Raw genomic sequence first — 7099 nt, forward strand, 5'->3', positions numbered from 1 at the left:
TTGACAACAAAAACAAAATGAAGAGAGTATTTTATTTGCTAATTTTTGCGATTTCTATTGTTTAATGTAAATTTTATGTATTTTTAGGACCACCGTTTAATGTTATATTTCATACAAATTAATTTCGCTACCCGGAACGCTCTGCGTATTGCCACTGAATATTAGTTTTACTTAAAATTACATCCCTGGTCCTTGTTCTCTCTGTATTGCATTGTGGTGAATTCACATTTCTCAGAAATTTGACAACAAAAACAAAATGAAGGGAGTATTTTATTTGCTAATTTTTGCGATTTCTATTGTTTAATGTAAATTTTATGTATTTTTAGGATATGTTGAGGCATGATAGAAGGCGCAGTTTGAAAATGAAGTTATTAGTATGAAGTATCAGCGCAGGCACATTCGGAAAATTATGCCGATAAGCAAGATAGAATTTGGGAAAGTAAGTGCCTGGTTGCAGCATATCTCTGTATTAAAAAAGTATTTAACTAAATGAAATTGTGCTTAATAGGAATTTTATAAATCGAGTGGCGTTATTTAAGATGTGCTCCAAACATTTGGCGAAATTTTTTTCGTCTTCTCAACGTGCTAAGTTACAAGTTAAGATGACTGCCACCACGGCCGGTAAGAAGCCCGAAGCAAAGGGCAAACAACCTTCCAGGAAGCTGCCTGCTGTCCCCGAGTCGTAGCTGAAGTTCAACAAGAAGCAGGTCAGCAAACGTGCTACCCTGATCAAGCGTAAACTAAAGCGCTCTGCTGTGATTGCACTCCGCAAACGTGAAAACTTGTTGCATGCTGAGAAATATCAAGCAAAATATCTCCATGATAGTCGCCGTGAGAATAAGTTGCGCCGTCTGGAAAAGAAACGCGGCCCATTCTACGTGCCTGCAGAAGACAAATTGGCTTTTGTGATCTGTATCAACAAAGTTGCACCAAAAGTGCGTAAAGTTTTACTGTTGTTCCGTTTTCGCCACATTAACCACGGTTTGTTCATCAAATTGAACCATCAATATGCTACGCATTGCCGAGCCCTATATCACATGGGGTTATACAAATCTTAAATCAGTTCGTGAATTAATCAACAAACGTGGAATTGTCAAGCACAACCATCAACGTGTCTCAATCTCTGACAACTTTGTGATCGAGCGCAAAGCGCACGATATTCAGTGCGTTGATTATTTGGCGAACGAAATATTCACTGTTGGATCCCACTTCAAGAAAGCCTCTAACTTCCTCTGACCATTGAAGCTCAACACCAACCTACGGCTGGCGCAAGAGGGCTAATCACTGCGTTGAGGTTGGTGATTTCGGTAACCGTGAAGATAAGATTAACAAACTGCTGCGCAAGATGGTTTAAAGAAATTTTTTGGTGTACAAGGTGGAGTATTTTTATTTCGAAAATATATATATATATATAAATAGAAAATGTTTTTTTTTGTAACTTTCTGAAGGTTTAAACCGCAAATATGCCAAATGGAAGGCAGCTTATATTCGCAATTCCTTGAATAGTGTCGAAATTCCATTGCCGTTTCTAAAGGCCATTTCAAAAGGCTCCAATCCACAATTTTAATTACTTGTTTTGGTTTTTCAGCTCATTAATGATGCAACCAGGGTTGCATTTACCGTCTAAGAAAATATTTTATGAAGCGTTCCAAAGTTAGCTCCGAGCAACTTAAAGTTTGTTCAGCTTAAGTGAAATAGTTTTTTTTTTAATATTTATTCCTGGTACTTATTAAAAAAATCAGATCAATATTAATGTATGAAATGAAGTAAATAAAAATCTACGAATACATTTCTTGAATATTTTGTCATAGAGCCGTTATTAAATACAGACATAACGGCGTCGGGCGTTGGTCTTGACGTATATAGAATTAATGCGTTAGAGAGATAAATATACAAGCTAAACTTTTTTTGTTAAATAACGATGCATTTTACTAATCAGCCTAATCGTGAGTTTCGCAAGAATTTTTTTCACCCACCCGTAGTGAATACACGGAAACGAAAAGTGAAAAGGTGACTCGGTTCGAGAAAATGAAACTCATAATAAGGCTGAATATGTCGGAAACTAAAGTAGATATTTAAAAACAGATGACGCTATTTGAAAGATCTTGATTAGTTTAGTACGACAGCATTACTAACGTAATTTTTACCAAATTACCGAAAACATTTTAGCCAATTACTCGGAAACTAAAGAAGATATCCAAAAAACTGTTACCAAAAAATCGAAATATCTTTTTTTTTTAAATATATAACTGCATCTTTAACTAAAAACTGGGCATGAATCACGTAACTTTAAAACGATAGTCCTCCAACCGATATTGACAAAACAACCTCGTAAAAACACTGATTTATGCATTTGTGTTGCTGTTAGGTGTTACTGTTACTATTACGTGAAGCAAAACTAGAATCGAGTTGACAATATCGCACAAACGATTAAACAATTGTTGGTTTTCATGAAGCAACACGATATCGTTCAGACGATTGTCGTCATACGTGATTCATGCCCTGTCAAAATGACGCTTATGGAAATTTTTCTTTCAAGAGACGATATTTGAAAGTTACTGGCATAATTCCAGCCTGTAAGTAAATTTTCGGCAAAAGTTAAGAAGTATATTGATATGCTGAAAAGATATTTTCGCAGATTCACAATTTGATTAAAGTATATCATCAGCCCTGTTTCCAATTCCATGTGAATAAATCGCTCTCATAATTTAATTTGTGCATTCAATATATTTCACAATTAACTTAATACTAAATTACAAATATTTGAGCAAAGACTTCGACACAGTAAAATAAAAAATGGGTATGTATTAATAAAATAAATGTTCTAAATACATTTATGTTTCGGTTAAACCTGAGATGTTGAAGCGCACTGAAATATTTTTCTATCCATTTCTCTAGTGCTAAAATAAGTTTCACCACCTGGAATTGCTGCACAACACCCTTATTGCCGAAAAAGCGTTGCTTGCAACACTAGTCCTTTATGGGGACCAAATTTGGTGGAAAAAAATAGCTAAGTTTGTTTACTGGATATACTGAGGTTCTAAAGATGAAGCAAGTCTGACCATAAATTTTAAGGATAGCTCTCAATTAGGTTGCAAACAGAGTGGAAGCGCAGCCGAAGACGAAGATGAAGACGAAGCCGAAGACGAAGACGAATTGCTTGCGTTGCTGGCAAACTGCGAGTGTACATAGTGGAAGATGGATGATATGAAGATTTGTTTCTAAATAAAACCCTTTTGTTAGATAAAATCAAAAGAAAATAAAGAAAAAACTGCAATTCATGAAATAATGTGTTATGAAATAATAATAATAATTAATTATAATCACATTATGTAATAATATGTTATGTATTATGTGTTACGGCAGACATTTTTCGAAAATTTAGCCAATTTCTTGAAAAACGCGTTTTTTCACAATTGCAAACAGTTAAAAAAATTGTAAACAACTCATCACAGCAAGCGATTCCTCTTTGAAAACAGTACCGCACTGTTTCAAGCTGACCGCTTGCGTAACGTCTTCATCTTCTTCTTCGTCTTTGATTGCACTGTGATCACTTTCATATGTTTACTACTGCACTGTTTTTCGTCTTCGGCTTCGTCTTCATCTTCATCTTCGGCTTCGCTTCCACTCTGTTTGCAACCTTAGAGATAAGCGTGGGATATCGGGACCCGCGGGACCTACGGTAATGATTTAAAAATGACCGGAATGGGCGGTATCGGGAAGGTCTGTACAAATTTTACGGATGAACCGGGACCAAATCCTTTCCCGATACTCCCGATAAAAACTCAACCTCCGCAAATTCAGAAAGTCTTCCTTAAAAAAATGGGTATTTTATGTTTTATTTGAGACGAAAACGAACAGCAAAGCAAAACAAAATAATAAGAGGATGCCAGATCTTTCATACATTTTTTTATTTAAAATTAATTTGAGACATGTTATTTTTTTAGAGGTACAATTCTGAAAAACGTCGGGGTGGGCGGATTCGGAATTTAGAAATTGAATTTCCCGATCCCAGACTTAATATTTAGTCCCATGCCTATCTCTAACCTTAATCCTTGCGCTACCTAACGGTAGACAAACACACTGATCCTTTTAAAAATCATTACACAAAATAATAAAACCATACAAAAAATTTCGTTAAACTCTCCTTAAACACCACTTTTTTTTACAAGATTTGGTTTGTGTCTTTGATAATCAAAACCTGCAACCAACTTGCAGTTAGTCTGTTCCCGTACTGCAGGATTTAATCAGAATTAGTTCAAGGTCGTTCTGCACACCTAAGTCTAGAATATCAACAATCTAGCGATGCAAATACCAAAAATGTGGCTCGACAAAACCTTTTGTGCTGATTTCAACCCTACCAAAACTATCTAGCGAAAGTAAAATATAAAAAAGATATGAATGGTTAAAGTTAAATTTTCTGATTTTTTTAAATATTAATAGCTTCTGAACAATATAATTTATTAAAAAACGAATGGCGTCAAAATAAAGATTACTCATTTGCCTTTCATGCATGTATATAATTTATAAACCTTTTTATATTTTTAGGCCGGAAATACTAAAAACAAAATAAAATAAAAATATATTTTTTTAAATGGCGTTTATATAAAATTAGTTTTAAAACTGGTTGTAGTATATACGTTGCATAAAAGGCATTTAAATTATGTTGAAATTATAATCAATAATTTTTTAAGCGGTTAACTAGTTTCCGATATGTTAAGCACATAAGAAAAAGATAAGTTGAACTTTAACCTCTTTTATTGGCTTTGGTTTTTATTTGCACCAAATAATTTTGGTATGGTTGAAATTAGCGTAACAAGTTCTATCGATCCTCATTTCTTGTTGTTTTTTATAGCTATACGGTTGGTATTCTAGACTTATGTGTGTATGTGTTAACTCCTGTAGTACGGGAACAGACTAAGGGCCGTTTACTCAATATCTGGTTGACACTTATCTGCGGTTAAACATTGCTATCGACGTCTTCGATTCCATACATACAACAGGGAGCCGGTAACGTCGATAACGATGTTTAAACGGTGGATAGTGTTAACCAGACATTGAGTGACCCTTAGGGTCGGTTGCTCAATGTCTGGTTAACACTAATCTGCGGTTAAACATCGTTATCGACGTCTTCGACTCCATGCATACAACAGGGAGTCGGTAACGACTATGTTTAACCGGAGATAAGTGTTAACCAGACGTTGAGTAACTGGCCCTAAATGAGAATAAGAAAAAGTAAACAAAAAAATGTTAAAATAAACTCTGAGTTTCTTAAACACCCCAATGTGAACGCTTGACAGTTCATAAACTCAAAACGTTAAACTCGAGTTAATGGCTCAATCAGAACATAATATAACAATCATTCAATGCGATTTAGAAATCTGGTAGAAAATGGTTTCCAATTTGATGATTCTTGCCATATATTATATGTATATAGATGTAAGTGTATCAAATTCCATTACCTTATTATAAGTGGTTCCACATATAGGCGATATGGAAATTGCTTTTTGTATGCGAGGTGACTCATCCGCCTTTCCAATACACATTCACTTTTCGCCATAAGTTCGGTAATGATAACATCCCTGCAAGAAGCCTGACCAATGATTATCGGTTAAATTAGTGGGAAAACTGACTAAAACTTTTCGTCAGTTTAGCGGTTAGTTTTGTATGGGCTTGAGGAAAAAAGTGACCACTTCTCCGGGCGTGTGATAGTGCATCCCTTTCTTGCACACACATGGGCGCATTTGCCTTACAGTATGTTCACTCGCTCACACATGTCATCTAGTTGGTGATGTACAAATGAGTTTAGCGATGAAACTATTGGGAAAATATCGCGATAATTAGTGATTTTTCTGACCACTATTCTAACCTCTAAATAATTGATAAATTAGTGAATATATGGCAGCGAAAATAGATGAAACCAAATTAAAAAATATAATTCGATTTAGCTTATGTGTTTGTTTTATTTGTAAAAATATATTGTCGAATATTAACTTAATTTCGCAAGCCTTTTCAGAGCCACTGAGCTCAGACAATTCTTCTTATTTTTCATCGGGGTCTGAATTTTCGTCGCTTTAAACATATGCCTCAGCGCTGTTTGGTCTTTCTACCTCCATTCCTAGGTTCTGCTGGAGTCCCACGTTGGCGTTGCACTGTATTTCAGCACTATAGTCACTGACTCCACAGTCGGCATAAGCGCACTGGCCTAAAATTTTTTCCTCTCTATCCACATAGCGTTAAAAAAGGTTTTTTTGCCCAGTTTTTTTATATACATATAGAATAGACGGATTTTGATTAATTCTTTCTTTAAATTCACCGGCTTCTTTATTTTACACCACAGCTAACAATGAAGTAAAATTTTCTTTGATGTATGTATGTACATATGTATTCGAGCCTACAATCGATAGTTGGTTTCCGATATGGTTAGCCGTTTTGTGCAGGGATATGCAGCTGTGTAAAATTTCAGAACGATAGCATAAGCGGTTGCTTCAATTCTTAAATATAAATTTAGAAGTACCGTTAATTTATTCATAATCCAATGATCGGATCTAAACTAAATTAGTATGGGACCACCCCTGAGGCACCACCTTTCCGATAGAAAGATAATTATCGAAATCGGTTAACCCAGTGGGAAAAGTAGTAATGCATTATATGCGTGATAAATAATGTAATGTATTTCTTAAGAGTTCTGGATTCAATTACTGCTTAATATGTAATCAGCACCCTAATGTATCCAAAAAGTAGATAAGAATTGCTATGATGTATTGTGGAACGATTTTCCGTCATCCCTTGTCAAATTTGGTTTGGAGACTACCGGTTTCGGCGTTGTGCCATCTTCAGTGTCATTTTTCGTTCTGAATAGTTCGTGTTTCCTTCCGCTTTTTATGTATTCGTGTTACTATCTGTTTTAACTGTCATTAGGTCATGCATACCCATCTAAGTGCGACCGCTTTTGTTTCATTATCTCACAGGTAGGTGCTTTTTGGTTGCTTGTATTCGCCGGCGGGTAGAAATCCGTTATTTTTATTTTCTTGGTTTTCGTGATTGCGTCGGTTTATGTTCCGTTATTTAGCATTTTGCATGGAAGACTTAGGGCCGG

The 7099-nt window shown here is 35.3% G+C and overlaps 1 pseudogene; it reads left to right on the forward strand.

Annotated features, from left to right (window-relative positions):
* The first annotated feature begins 376 nt into the window (after window positions 1-376).
* LOC108365695 (60S ribosomal protein L7-like) lies at window positions 377-1533 on the forward strand (annotated as a pseudogene).
* Window positions 1534-7099: the final 5566 nt, after the last annotated feature.

This window comes from Rhagoletis zephyria, unplaced genomic scaffold (assembly GCF_001687245.7).
Source record: "Rhagoletis zephyria isolate East Lansing unplaced genomic scaffold, Rhagoletis_zephyria_1.1 Rzeph_scaffold_01960, whole genome shotgun sequence".
In the NCBI taxonomy this organism is placed as follows: Eukaryota; Metazoa; Arthropoda; class Insecta; order Diptera; family Tephritidae; genus Rhagoletis; species Rhagoletis zephyria.